The sequence below is a fragment of the Podarcis filfolensis genome, assembly GCF_964270895.1.
Source record: "Podarcis filfolensis genome assembly, chromosome: 15".
In the NCBI taxonomy this organism is placed as follows: domain Eukaryota; kingdom Metazoa; phylum Chordata; class Lepidosauria; order Squamata; family Lacertidae; genus Podarcis; species Podarcis filfolensis.
Window position 1 is genome coordinate 15,198,651 of NC_139618.1, and position 15,568 is coordinate 15,214,218.

Consider the following 15,568-nt stretch of genomic DNA (forward strand, 5'->3'; position numbering starts at 1 on the left):
CTTCCAGTGAGCACTCAGGGCTGATTTCCTTAAGAATGGATAGGTTTGATCTTCTTGCAGTTTCAAGCTCTACGATATCCTTTTTGAGGGGAGACGACCATAATACAGTGGTACATCGGAAGTCAAACGGAATCCGTTCCAGACGTACGTTCAACTTCCAAAGTGTTCAGGAACCAAGGTGTGGCTTCCGATTGGCTGCAGGGAGCTCCTGCAGCCAATTGGAAGCTGTGACGGACATTCAGGTTCCAAAGAACGTTTGCAAACCAGAACAATCACTTCCGGGTTTGCGGTGTTCTGGAGCCAAAACGTTTCGAGTTGCAAGCCGTTCGTCAACCAAGGTACGACTGTATTAGGAGGCTCCTCCAAGATAACAAACTCTGTACTCATCCAGGACCCCTATTCCCCCCCCAATAAAATCTAATGTTTTTCAGGGTATCTTCAAACACTAGGGACGCACCAAGCCCAGTCAGTGACCTTTCATGACAAGTGGGAGAACTTGGCTTTGAGCATTAAAAAAATGCTTTCTCTTTATTAGATCCAATAAAGTAAATAAAGAAATCTATGGACAAATACAGTATTCCAACACATTGAAGGCAGCATGAGATGAAACACTATTTTTAGACTCATTCCAAAACATTATACTGTATATAAAAAAGCATTTTTTCCATGGACCTATTAGGTTGGTTTAAATGTATTCCTTTGTAATACTTTATTAAGTAAGAGGTGACATGATAGAAGTTAATAAAATGATAGCCTGGCATGGTGAAGATGGATAGTGGAGAGGCTTCCCCTCCTCTCTCATAACACTTGGACTCGTAGACATCCAAGGAAGCTGAACGTTGGAAGATTCAGGACAGATAAAAGAGAGTTCTTTTTTCACTCAGCACATTGTTAACCTGTGGAACTCCCTCCCACAGGAGGCAGGGATGGCGACCAACTTGGATGGCTTTAAAAGAGGATTGGACAAATCCATGGCTATCCACGGCTGCTAGCCATGTGTGCTGTGCTTTGGCTCCACAGTCAGAGGCAGCAATGCTTCTGAATACCAGTTCCTGGAAACCACAGGAGGGGAGAAGGCTCTTGTGTTCGAATCCTGCTTGTGAGCTTCCTGTTAAGGGCATCTGGTTGGCCGCTGTGAGAACAGGTTGCTGGACTAAATGAGTCATCGGCCTGATCCAGGAGGCTCGTCTTACAGTCTAAATGTAATCATTCTTCACATAAGCCAGTTCTTTTCTAACCATTCACATACAGTATGAGATATACTATTTCTTGGTCATTTTCCAGGATAATATCCTTCAGGGAGCCCAGTAGCAGTACAGTGTTTTACATTCGGTGGGTATCTTTAGGCTGGACTAGACTATGACACCCCCCCTAGGTCCCTTCCAACTCTACCATTCTATGATATCCTAAGATGTCCGAAATATTAGCCTGCACATATTTCCAAAACGTTTGAGATCAGTTCCAAAAGGGGTGTATGTGGTCTGCTTTACTCGATCCGCGTCTCCAGAATTTGTCTGATTCCAACTTAATATACAGTGGTACCTCAGGTTAAGTACTTAATTCGTTCCGGAGGTTTGTACTTAACCTGAAACTGTTCTTAACCTGAAGCACCACTTTAGCTAATGGGACTTCCCACTGCTGCCGCGCCACCCCCCCACAATTTCTGTTCTCATCCTGAAGTAAAGTTCTTAACCTGAGGTACTAATTCTGGGTTAGCAGAGTCTGTAACCTGAAGCGTATGTAACCTGAAGCGTATGTAACCTGAGGTACCACTGTATTAAGTTTAAATTTTGGAGTGTTCAAATACATTTGACAAAAGGTCTGAAAATATTTATCCTGATTCAGGCCTGCTGAAGTTATCTTAGATTTTATACTTTGCATTTGTTTTATTCTTTTCCTTGCCAGAAATAATGAGAAAAAGCCGCAGGATTTCCATCTCAGCAGCGGCAGCAAATGTAAAATGACGGTCCCACGCTGGGTTTCTGATAGGACTGGGAGAGTTTGAATGCCTCCTGCATCGAAACTAGGTCAGTTCTTGAGATTGCTCCACATATCTGTCTCAAACCAGAATTCCCCGTCATGTTCTTCCCCATGATGGGAGTCGAAGAATCATACAATTGTGGAGCCGTCCAGTGCAACTCCCTGAAACGCAGGAATCGCAGCTGAAAATTCATCCTATTCCGTGGCACAGAGCCCACGCATAGAACTGAAATGAAAGATTGACCTAATCAAATGACCAAAAAGGAAATTCTGACCAAACACTAGGAAGAACTTTCAGAGGTTAAGAGCTGCTCAACAGTAGAATGGACAATCTCGGAAGGTGAACAACCTCTCTTTCCTTGGAAGTTTTGAAACAGAGGTTGGATGGCCACCTGTCAAGGATTCTGTTATGTACTGAGTTGAATAGGATCCAAAATGCAGCAGTCTGATTGGTCCTAGAACAATAGGAATCAGATATACTCAGAGTCGAGAGTGGATTTCATGCTCTTTATTCAGCTCATAGTGGTGAGGAGGAATGGAAGTTCCCTCAGAATGTCTGCTTTATATACATTACTTACATAATGGGCCCCACGTGATTGGCTAATTCCGGGATTCTCCTGTAGGCCAATTAGGTTGCAGATTCACTTCCACCTGGAGCTGGATTGGGTGGCTCCTGTGGACCAATCAGACTGCTGCATTCTGGACCCTATTGTTCTAGGACCAATCAGACTGCTGCATTCTGAATCCTATTCAACTCAGCACATAACAGATTCTTGAGCTGTGATTTCTGCATTGCAGAGGGTTTGACTAGATGAGCCTTGGGGTTCCCTTCCAAACCTACAGCTTTAGGATTATATAAGCCAGCAGAGGCCGTTGTCCTCTGTGCACCCCTGGGCAACGGAGCCTGGCTTCGTGATCCAACAGCCGTGTCCTCGTGATGAGAAATCAAATGTGGAATTCATCAATGCGATCTTGCTGACAATTGGTCATAAATATCCCGAGTGCGAGAGACGGTGCCATCGGAGCCCTTTCCCAAAAAGCTGAACAATCAGCGGCGTCCATTGCGTTTGATTTGAATTGTTCAGGAAGGTTTGGCGGGGTGGAAGGAGGGAGGGAGTCAGGGCAGCCTAATCATTCCCATCTGCCTCTCTTGAGTCGAGTGGCTCCATTTCCCAAAAAACATCCAAATTCCTTCCTTGATTTCCCCAAACACCCATTCCGTCTGCCCTCCCTACCCCCACCCCGTCTCCCTTTCCAGCCAGTGTGCAATTGTGGGATGGGATGAGCTGTGGTCATACTGTAGTAAACATTCTGCCCCACCCTGGAATTCTGCACCCTGTATAAATTATGTAAATTGGGAATATTTGCATAAATTGTTTTAGTTGGCACCACTGATGGGGCATTTCTACCTGGAGATGCCAGATATTGAATCCAGGGCACGCTAAGCAGATGTTCTGCCGCCGAACTACATGGGCTTTTCAGCTTTGTCCCAGGGTATCTTGGGGACTGCTTGAACTCATATCCCAGTTCACTCACTGACAGCAAGATGAAACTGTGTGCATGGCCCAGTTCTGTGGAACTCCCTGCCACTAGCGATTCAGCAGGTAAATACCTTCTGGAAACCATTTTTTGTCTGTGCTGGCAGTTAAGAATACATCTTTCCACACAGTGATTAATTGATGTCTGTCTTTATCTGTTTAATGGTCTTTATTATATTCTTTTATGTTTTTGTTGCTGTAAACTGCTTTGATACATCTTATATGACACAGTGGTATCTCGGGTTAAGTATTTAATTCGTTCCAGAGGTCCGTTCTTAACTTGAAACTGTTCTTAACCTGAAGACCACTTTAGCTAATGGGGCCTCCCACTGCTGCCGCGCCACCGGAGCACAATTTCTGTTCTCATCCTGAAGCAAAGTTCTTAACCCGAGGTACTATTTCTGGGTTAGCGGAGTCTGTAATCTGAAGCATATGTAACCTGAGGTACCGCTGTATACAAATACAGTTATACCTCAGGTTGAAGTAGCTTCAGGATGAGTATTTTTGGGTTGTGCTCTGTGGCGACCCGGAAGTAATGGAGCGCGTTACTTCCGGGTTTCGCCACTCACGCATGCGCAGACAGTCAAAATGACGTCATGCACAGAAGCGGCGAATCGCGACCTGCGCACGCGCAGACGTGGGTTGCATTCACTTCAGGATGCGAACGGGGCTCCGGAACGGATCCCGTTTACATCCAGAGGTACCACTGTATTCTTATAAATAAATAAGTCAACAATGTCCGATCCATCCACCATTCGTTGCCACGGAGGCGTCTCTCCTCGTCTTTTTCTCTTGACAGTCCTGTGTGTGTCTCAGCTCTTTCCTGGAGGCCAGGGACCACAGCTGATGGCAGGGCATCCCATAATAATGCAGCATGCATGATATTTTCTTCGCTTCTGCCCTGACTCTGTTGCTCACTTGCTCCTCTCTGGGGCTGTTTAGCCAAAGCCAATATTCCTTCCTCCGTATTTCTTTGCTCCTGCCTGAAATGCAGAACCTTTGCTCATTAAAAATGTTCAGGGCTACCCAGGGAAATCCTGCTAATTTTATGGGGATTCTTTTTTCCCCCTTTCCCTCAAAACCCCTTACAGATGGACTCTAGCCAATCCACATTTGCCACAGGTTTTTCCTTTTTATTGTTGTTTTAGGCCAAATTAAGTGAGGACTCACTTTGGGAAATGAGCAGGGAGAGAGAAATGGCTGGGCTCTGTAAGGTTCAGAATCCCAGCACAATCTTAGAACCCAAATTCTAAGCAAAATCTCAATGACACATGCTTTTTTATATATAAAAAAGTTCAGAAGCCTTGAACTCTTGTTCAGGCAAGAAAGAATGTGGCCCTGCAGATCTCTTTATCTGGCCCTTGAGAGCCTCCCTAGACCCCACACCCTTCACCAATCCCTGATCTGCACCTTTCTTGATTTTTGACTGGCTGGTGTGAGTCCTTGAGCTGCGATCCTGCCTCTTGCTTGCCTGGATGGAGAGAGAGAGAGATTTGAAATATTAAGCAGCAAATAAATAAATGTGTCTCTGTGTTTATAAATAAATCTGCAAGGCTGAAATACAGCCAGCCGTGCGAAAGGCAAGCATCGCATCCATTGTTCTGCCTGGCTCTGGCCGCTGTTGCAATGTGGCCCCAGAAAGCTTGCCAATGATGGAATGTGGCCCTCTGATTCAACCCCCCCCCCATAGTAAAGTATCAGCTAGGCCAATTTAATCCCTTTACACCTTGTTTTATTTGAAGCCCCTCAATCCTATCATGACCCATCACTTGTAATTTTGAATTCGGATTCTTTTTCCTTTCTTTTTGTGTGTGCAGATAAGCAGAAACCATAATGGTTCACTGGGAAACTGTTGCCCTTAAGAAGCAATTCTATCTCTAGCATGGGGATTCTGGAAGATTTGCCTCAGTTGGCCCTCTGCAGATTTTCACCCAGAAATGAGACACGGTCAAGGAGATTCCCCTATGAAGAAGGGCTGCAGCATTTGGGACTTTTCAGTTCAGAGGAAAGGCGAATAAGAGGTGACTTCACAGAAGCTTAATAATAATAATAATAATAATAATAATAATAATAATAATAATAATTTATTTATATCCTGCCCTCCCCAGCCAAAGCTGGGCTCAAAGCGGCTAACAACAGTAAAATATACAACATTCTAAAATCACTTCATTGTAAAATCAGTTCAAATCAGATTAAAATTATGCCTCGTGTGGAGGAAGTGGATAGAGAAAAGCTTTCCTCCCTCCTACCCCTAGAACTGGTGGACATCCAATGAAGTGAGATGTTGGAAGATTCAGGACAGAAGAAAGGACAGCGCACTGTTAAACTGTGGAACTCCCTCCCACTGGAGGCAGTAATGGCCACCAACTTCGATGCCTCTAAAAGAGGATTCGACAAATTCATGGAGGAGGAGAAAAGGGCTACTGATGGCTGCTAGCCAGGGTGGTTCTGCCCCCCCCCCACAGTCCAATGCTTAGAGAATATTTATGTGCGTGGGGAGAGAAGGGAAAGGGACAAAGCAGCAAACCTCCCTCTGCACAGAGATGTTAGTTGCTCAGCCCTCCTGGACAATGGCCATCTCCACCTCTGCACAATGTCAGGCCGAGCCGCGATATTAAATTTTACCTTTTGCGAAAAACCTTGCAGCTTTTAATTGCGCACTCAGGCCCTGGGATTTCAGAAACTCCCTGCTCTGTGGAGAAAAGATCATCTGGATCTCTGAAAGCTTGGGGGGGGGAGAGAGAGAGACGTCACCTTAGTTACATTTTAAGCCCGCTTTGCCCTTTGCAGATCTCGGGGCGATGTCTGTGGAATGGCCCCCGTCGTCCCCCCCGCACACTGTCCTCGGCGACAAAGCTGTGAGGTAGGCTGGGCCGAGCCATAGGTCACCGGAGTGAGCGTCGCGACTCGAATCCGCACCTTCTTCCCCTCCCCCCCCCCGCATCGGTGTAACGCACCGACTGTGTCCCAACGCAGAAGGGAGGCCTGCCAACGCTTAAGCCTCATGCCTGGGCCTGGCCTGGATTTCCCTCCAGCCCCGGATTTAAAATAGCTGAGATCTCGCTCTGGTTTATGTCCGTCTGCCATCAGCACTCCTCTCTCTGCAGAGGGACTTTGCGATCCCAGTCAAGAACTCTTCTCAGCCTCCCCACGGGGCGGCCTGCAAATCTCCTGCTGACAGCCCTTGAATTTATTCCTGTAGCTTTAAAAAAAGACAAGGGAGGCTGAATCTGAAGTCACTCAAAGGTCATTTAGCCCACCCCGCCTTGGAGGATGATTCTACTTACCTCTTGACCACACAACACACAGACACACTTCCATCTAGTGAGGCAAGCATGCCCAGAAATAATAATAATAATAATAATAATAATAATAATAATAATAATAATAATAATATCAAGAATTCCTTCCATGGAAAAATGCCTCAAGATGTATAATGATGGCACCAGGTGAGCCTCCCCAAGGAGAGAGCATTCCACAGGAGGGGAGCCACCCCTGAAAAGGACCCGTTCTTGTGTTGTTCACATAACAACTTGGATCATGAGGAAAAACCCTATTTGGATGAGGTCCAGCTAGTCCAGGCATAGGCAAACTCGGCCCTCCAGATGTTTTTGAGACTACAATTCCCATCATCCCTGATCACTGGTCCTTGGATGGTGGGAGTTGTAGTCCCAAAACATCTGGAGGGCCAAGTTTGCCTATGCCTGAACTAGTCTCACAGTGGCCAGCCAGAGGAGGTAACTCAGCCGGCAGTACAGACAAGAGTGTCTCTGAGCTTTCGCTGAGTGTCTCCCCCCCCCCCCCCGCCTCTCAACAACCACAACCAGCCTTCCATTTGCTGGGATTTGAGGTGGCGTAGATCAGTTTGGGGTCACCGATCTAAGGCAGCTCTCCCTCAAACCTCACCAGTTTTTGAATGCAGATACCCCATCAAACAATGTGCGTACCAGGGGTTGTTTAAAAATGCCCCACGTTATTGAAAATAAGGCATTATGTCAGGGGTAATGGCTTGGAGAAATTGACCAATCTGTCCAGCCCTAGCGAGACTGAAAGAAGAGGTCCTCAATCGTGAGTTGTTTTCTTTTTGACTCGTAGAACCACCCATTTCATAATGAAGTCAAGATCTGAGTCCTCTGAGTTCAGCTGGTGGAATTAGCTCGGTTCATAGAATCATAGAATTGTAGAGTTGGAAGGCACCCCAGGGGTCATCTAGTCCAACCCCCTGCAACTGATTTGCTTTTGAACCCTGTGAGATAGGTCATGCTGAGACTGTGGCCAAGGTCGCCCACTGAGATTCATGGCTGAGTGGAGATTTGAACCCTAATTCAATGCTCTGACCACTACACCACAGCCGTATGTCCAATAATAACAGATTGAGGGTCACTGATGTCCATCATTCCCGCTATAAAACCAGGCTAGGGATGCAGGGGAATTTTTTTAATTTTAAAAATAGAAATAATGTTATAATTTATCATCTATCCTTCACCCCAAGGTCCCAGTGTGGGCTATAATTTAACACACAACATGAAACAACAACAACTTGTCTTGAAAACACAAAGTGATGTGGAAACGTTGGGAACTGGACGTGAGATTGGAAAGATGAGAAACCGAGAGCAGTCAAAATGGGCACATTTGTCCACCCTGAACTTCGGAGACGGGTAGACTGGAAGTACATTAGACATGGGGTGGTACTCTGTGTTTTCTTCCCTTGGTTATAACACTAGTGTTAAGCCCACAATTGGAGGGTCTTGGACTAGGCATGTTCACACATGCTCCCCCCACCCCAACCAGTGAGTCAGAAGAGCCCTTTATGCATATGCAATCGGGAAAGATTTGCAAAGAAACTTTTATGAGCGATCAGGGGGACGACTTTCCCTGCACATTTGGCGGTCTAGCTTTGTGGGAAAAGCAGAGGGGGTGGGGAAGGCTTTTTGATGCAGGTGTCTCTCCCCACACTTCGTCGACTGCCCCAAATTGCCCATCCGAGCAACCGCCGGACCCTCTGAGACTCCCCAGCCGCACTCCCGGCCCCGGTTTGATCAACAAACAAGAACCCTGGTAACCAAGATGAAAATTAAGACCAGGTGAAACCTCAAAGGGGGTGGCTGATGAGGCCAGCTTGTTGTGTAAGCAAAGCCCTGGACAGCTCCCTGCCTAAATCTCCTCCGCTCCACCCCAGATCTCTCTGCCCTGTGGCTGGCTGGCCCCGCTGCCTGATGATGGCGATGAAGAGCGAGGGGGAAGCATGAGCCATTGAGACGGAAAAACATGTTTGCTGGAACAAAGCGCTGGTGCACACTTGTTTGGTTCTGAACGCAGGCACAAACCTCCCCGCTATTGGGTGCTGGAGCCCAACAACACAAAGGTGCACGAATGCTCTAGGATAGTAATTCCCAGGCATTTTGGGGAAACCCCCTTTGGCTCCATAAACTCATCTCCAGTGCCACCTACCCTGCCCTATCGAAAGTATTATTCAGAGTACAGTGGTACCTTGGGTTAAGAACTTAATTTGTTCCGGAGGTCCATTCTTAACCTGAAACTGTTCTTAACCTGAGATGCCACTTTAGCTAATGGGGTCTCCTGCTGCTGCTGCGCTGCCACCGCACAATTTCTGTTCTCATCCTGAAGCAAAGTTCTTAACCTGAAGCACTATTTCTGGGTTAGCAGAGTCTGTAACCTGAAGCGTATGTAACCCGAGGTACCACTGTAGTGACTTCCGTGAACCACTAAATCAGAGCTTTCCAAACGGTCATGTTGGTGACACACTTTTTTTTAGACGTGCATCATTTCGTGACACAGTAATTAAGTTTTACTAGCAAACAGGAGGTTAAACTAACCCCTTTCCAGCCCCGGGAGGAGTGTTTGTGCGACACACCTACACACTGCAGCCGACACACTAATGTGTCTTGACACACAGTTTGGAAAGCTCTGCACTAAGCAGTTAACGGATCAGTTGCACGTTTACTCAAATTCCAGCTAAAACTATTGAGTTTAATGAATTCAGCAGAATGGAGGAACTTGATGTAGTGATACCAGAAATTGCAGGAAACATATTTTTATGCATTCTTGAGGGAAACATAAAGGTAAAGGGAATTTATAGCATGAAATAGTTCTATATAGGTAAAGGGACCCCTGACCATTAGGTCCAGTCGTGGCCGACTCTGGGGTTGCGGCGCTCATCTCGCTTTATTGGCCGAGGGAGCCGGAGTACACCTTCCGGGTCATGTTCTATATAACTACTCACCAAAGGTGCACAAAACTTCACCTTCCGCAAATATATGGTAAGTAATTAATAGAGAATCAATAGCAATATTACCAATAATTGGCTAACCTGTGACGACACTGAATCGTATATACAAACAAACATGACCGAAGGAAATAGCTTTGAAATAAGAGTGTTGAAACTTTAAATACGAAGCAAGGCAGGTGTTTCGCTAGAGGCTGTAGCCTGGTCATTCAGAAATAAGGGATCAAGACCCACCTCCAGTGCCCCCTCTGCCACCTCCTTGCTTCTTAGCACCCCCCCAGGTAATCCCACTGTCCCCCAAGGAGAGATGCTTTCTCCTTTGGGAAACGATGATCTAGCCCATGGGGAAACAGGTGTGTGCATGTACTGCTGCTTGTTTCTTTCCTGATTGATCATAGAATCATAGAATTGGAGTCATCAGCAGGGTCATCGACCCTCTGCAGTGATACCTTCCTGGTTCATCTTGTGGCCGGGCTAGGTGGAAGAAGGGCTGTCGCTCAGTGGCAGAGGAACGCAGGGTCATGCCCCAGCAGCACCCCCCCCGCCTGAAATCCAGGAGCACTGATGATATGGAGCCACATTGACCCAAAGATTTGACTTGACCAGGGGCGGCGGCAGAAGCTCTTGTTCAAAACCACGATGGCTGCCTTGCATGCAGAATGCTTCTGGGAAACCCGCAAGCACTCCCGCCCCCTTGTGATTTCCAACAACTGGTACTCATTGCTGCCTATAGCCATGGAGGCAGAGCCCAGTCCTTGTGACTAGTAGCCGTTGATTGCTTTGTTATCCTCCACAAATCTGCCCTTTCTCCCTTTCAGGCCATCCAGGCTGGTGGTCCTAGTTTGAAAGCCCCCTGGCTGTTCATTGCACTGAATCAAACTTGCTTTGGTGCACGTGCACCGTTGGTGAACGGCCTCAGCGTGCGAGCCAGCGAGCCTCCTGCAGTTTTTGTGCCCAGGGTTTGAGATGTCAGGTGGCTGTTGGCCCCCAAGTGGAGCTTGGGTTGGAGCCCCTCTGCTTGCAGCGACGAGAAAGGAGAAAGGCGACGCGATGTTTTGTTTCTTAATGTTCTGTTCTCGGCTGTCTCCATGCAACGTACGCGGTGAGCTGATTGCTTATTGTATCATTGTATCCTGTTTACAGTCCAAAGCTGGAAAGGGGCTTAGGAATTGTGCTATTTTAAAAAACACACACACACACACACAGAGAGAGAGAGAGAGAGAGAAAGAGAAAGAGAAAGAGAGAGAGAGAGACTTTAATCTTATTTATATACTAGCAAAGAAATGACCATCATTCTGTCTGGAGGACAAAAAGGCTGCAATCTCCTTGATTAACCTTCAGGGAGCCTGCTCTGGACTGCATGTTTACAGCGCGGGAGAATCCTGCAATATGTTTTGAATGCTGACAACCTTCCAAGTTTCTATTCAACAAGAGGTCAGGAACAGGACCCCACCAGCTTTCTTCTCCCCCTGCCCTCCCTGCCAGAAAGGGCACTTGTAAGAACTTTGTAACTAAGAAGTAGCGCATCAAGTTTTTCTTACTCCCTCTCAACCCCTTTTCCTTTTGTGTCATGTCTTTAATTCAGATTGTCAGCCTGAGGGCAGGGACCCTCTTATTATTCACCACCCTGAGCCACTCCAGGAGCCATTTTTTTTTTTGGCTGAAAAGCAAGGCTTTAAAAAATGCTTTAAATAAAACAAAACATTTAAATAAAAGTAGGGGAAGTAAGTTTCGAGGAAAGGGGTCAGTTAATCCTCCACATATGTTCAAATTAATTGTATGGCTCCTGTGAGGCTTCAGCTACTGGCAGCCCCTGTGCTCAATCCGGCCTCTTAGGAAGATAGCCTGGCCCCTTCTGTTTTTATATCCTACCTCCACTGACAGAGGCAACCCCAACTGCTGGGAATAGCAACTGGGGAGAGTTGCTATTGCAACCTGGGTCTTACTTGCCGGCTTTCCACTGGGGCATGAGGTTGAGATGAGGACAAGGTGGGCTTCCTTTGCCCTGATCTGGCTTCTGGGCTCTTCTGATTGTCATCTGCTACTTCAGATGCAAAGGCTGTGGCCTTGAGATTTGCAGGCTGGATCTGGGGCCCCCAACCCACTCCCAGTTCCTTCTCAAAAGCGTTCGCCCATCAACATATTGTGCTGGATGGGGTCCTCTTTCTCCCTGCCTCCCAATTATTTGGAGACGGCGCAATCCAAAACCACACTGGCTGAGCCCCGCTATTAAAAATGGGAAAGGTATCCCTGAGCGAAAAGGAGAGGGTGTGAATTCTGGCAAGCGGGGGCAGCCTCGCGATACGGGCCAGGGAGGAATTTGAGGGACAAATAGCTAGAGACAGAAAACAAGGAACGTCTGAGGCGGGGAAGCCTGCCAAGGAAATGTTACAGAGCATGAAGGCGTAAGAGGAACACTCAGAGCTGACGGGAGATGTGGCGGAGGGGGTCCACATGCCCTGCACAAGCGGGGGGGGGGGGACACACTTTGGTTAGGCTGCCCCGCTGGGTGGAGGCCTCAGAGAGGTGATGAAATCTGGACAATTAGCGCAAATTGAAAAGGGGTCCCAGGACATGCTTTCGGAGCCATGAGGGACGGCTCTCGTGAGTCATGGTGACCATGAAATCGGAACACTTCTGAATCGGATATTCAACATCTCCAGTGTTCGTCGAGGCAGCACAGCTGTGGGCTCAGGGATGCCAATGGTCCACTTTGTTGCTGGAGCTTGTCCCTGGTAGGAACATAGAAGTAGAGAAGGTCTTTTCTCCCCCAAATGTAGTCTCCTTAGGCTGTGTTCAAGATTTCTAGCCATTTGCAGAGCACAGGCTTTAGAATAAGGACAACGACAACAATTTTATTATTATTTCTATGTCGCCCATCTCACTGGGTCACCCCAGCCACACTGGGTGGCTCCGAACAGAATAATAAAAACACAATGAAATATCGAGCATTAAGAAGCTTCGCCTACAGGAAGGTGCAGGGTCAGTCACTGGTATTGAAACGGTAAAGAGGAGAAGGCTGTTACAGTGGTACCTCAGGTTACATACGCTTCAGGTTACATACGCTTCAGGTTACACACTCCGCTAACCCAGAAATAGTGCTTCAGGTTAAGAACTTTGCTTCAGGATAAGAATAGAAATTGTGCTCCAGCAGTGCGGCGGCAGCAGGAGGCCCCATTAGCTAAAGTGGTGCTTTAGGTTAAGAACAGTTTCAGGTTAAGAACGGACCTCCAGAACGAATTAAGTACTTAACCTGAGATACCACTGTATACTAAAATGGCCACCGGCCACAAAGGCTATGATAGCCATGCTCTGCCTCGACAGTCAGAGACACAGATGCTTTGGAATACCAGTTGCTGGAAGGCACAGGAGGGGAGAGGGCTCTTGCGATCAGGTCCTCCGGGTGGTTTTTCCAGAGGAGGCATCTGGTTGGCAGCTGTGAGAACAGGATGCTGGGATAGATGGGTCATTGGCCTGGTTCATCAGGCTCTTGTGTGCATATTGGTACAAGATGTACACATTTGGAGTGAAGTACTCCTTCAGCTCCTGCCCACCTAGCAATTCGAAAGCACCTCAAAGTGCAAATAGATAAATAGGTACTGGCGGGAAGGTAAACGGCGTTTCCGTGTGCTGCTCTGGTTCGCCAGAAGCGGCTTAGTCATGCTGGCCACATGACCCGGAAGCTGTCCGCAGACAAACACCGGCTCCCTTGGCCAATAAAGCAAGATGAGCGCCGCAACCCCAGAGTCAGTCACAACTGGACCTAATGGTCAGGGGTCCCTTTACCTTTACCTTTACTCCTTCAGCATGAGTTTGACAAAACTGCAGGAGGCAGTGGAAGACAGGAGTGCCTGGCATGCTCTGGTCCACAGGGTCATGAAGAGTCGGACACGACTAAACAACTAAACAACAACAACTCCTTCAGAGCTTTCATATATAAATAAAATTAATTATACAAAGGTTGTACTCTCTCTCTCACACACATGAATGGCAAATTAGACAAGCTTGTGGAGGATGGTCTATAGCACGTAAATGAAGCCCCCAGATTCAACAGCTGTTTATCTCTTTAATTCCAGTTGCATGGGGAGTTGGGAAACATATTGCCCTTCATGCCCTCTTTGTGGGCGTCCTGGAGACATCTCAGTGGGCAAGGTGGGATTCTGGGCTGTCCTTGCACACATCTCCCAACGCCTGCCTGCCTGTGTTGACGGACACAGCCAACCCTTTTCACTTTGACACCCCATTAACCGCCTAATCAGATTGCAAGTGTTGCTGGACCTGTCTTTGAGTCCCCTTTCCCTGTTTCAGGATGAGGACTGCCAGTTCCTCGCTGAGATCAAGCATGCTGTTAAAGCGACCACAGGCTTTTTGACCTCATCAGCCAATGCCAACAATGATCACCCCTGCTTAGATTTGCATTGGCCGTACCAGTGCACCAGATATTAACCCCCTTCTGTGTGTACCAAGTGCAAGATTTCTGCCCCACATCTCTGTGTGTAGGGTCAGATTGGTCCAGAGTCATCTGTGGCTGTCAGGGGGTGGGGCATCAAGCGGGAAGAATAATAGATTCATAAAATGTTTGGAAGGGACCCCAAAGTTCATCTAGCCCAATCCCCTGTGAATCACAGCTGCAGAATCCATGATAGGTGGCCTTCCAAACTCTGTTTAAAAACCTCCAAGGGACAAGAGTTTACCACCTTTGGAGGCAATTGGTTGGATTGTTGAAAGGCTCTTGGCATCAGAAAGTTGTTCCTAAAATTCAGTTAGAATTTCCTTTCTAGCCATCTGAATCTATTGGTTGGGGTCCTCTGGAGCAGCAGAAAACAAGATTGCTCCGTCATTGGTGGGACAGCCCTTCAAATGTTTGAAGATGGCTCTTTTGTCCCTTCTCAGTCTCCTTTCGGCTAAACACACCCCACTCCCTCAACCATTCCTCAAAAAGGCTTAGTTTCCAGAACCACCGCCATCCTGATTGCCTTCCTCTGTGCATCTTCCTTGTCAATGTCCTTCTTAAACTGGGCTGCCCACACTGGACACAGGACCAGGTGTGGTCTGACGCAGGCAGAAAACAGAGCAGGGCTATTACTTCCCTTGAGCAGGACACTAGACTTCTGTTGATGCAGCCTGGAAGAGCATTAGGGTTTTTTTGTTGCTGCACCACCCTGTTGACTTGTGCTAAGCTTGTGGCCTTTATTATAAAGATAATAAAGGGGCATTTTCTAAGCAACAAGATCCTGTAAACATTTTAAAAATGCAAAAAGTGCCATTGGGTGTGGCAGCTAGTGACTTTACAAAGCCAAATAAAATCAGATTTTCTAAAGATATATGTAGTTTGTTTTACTGGATTAATATTTTCTGCTTTATATGTTGTCTGTTTCCAGAAATGCGTTTTCAGAATCTTGGGGCAGAAAGGAAAATGTTTCTAATATATGAGTCTCTGTGAGGATGTAGCCCACGAGAGGGAATGTGCGGCAACAATTGCGTGTAGCAGAAAATTTATATAGTACCTCTTCTACCTTCCATCAAACTTTTTTTTGTGTGTGTGCAGAAAGAAAGAGCGAACCCAAAATTCAGAGCATCAGGGTGCCTCTTAAGACTGTTGCAGCCATTTTGTTTGCTTGAAGTACACTCCTGTTTGCGCTCTGCTATTCCACAGCTAAAAGCTAGGGATATAATTTATCAGGGAACCTGTATGAGGAAATGGTTTTTAAATGAATAAAACAGAATTGGCTATGCCAAAAAATAATAAATTAAAATAAAGCCAGATTTTCTAGGAATGCTTGAGGCATAAGCCTGTCACCCC

At 46.9% G+C, this 15,568-nt stretch overlaps 2 long non-coding RNA genes across 2 annotated transcripts; one reads left to right on the forward strand and one right to left on the reverse strand.

Annotated features, from left to right (window-relative positions):
- Nucleotides 1-1,659: 1,659 nt before the first annotated feature.
- Nucleotides 1,660-5,539, forward strand: LOC310750333. The gene is made up of 3 exons (XR_014542058.1): nucleotides 1,660-2,027; nucleotides 3,474-3,584; nucleotides 5,442-5,539. It is a non-coding gene; the product is annotated as an uncharacterized lncRNA (long non-coding RNA).
- LOC310750330 lies at nucleotides 3,699-6,383 on the reverse strand. Its single transcript, XR_014542055.1, has 3 exons — nucleotides 6,144-6,383; nucleotides 4,929-4,989; nucleotides 3,699-4,501 (listed from the first exon to the last, which is right to left on the reverse strand). It is a non-coding gene; the product is annotated as an uncharacterized lncRNA (long non-coding RNA).
- Nucleotides 6,384-15,568: the final 9,185 nt, after the last annotated feature.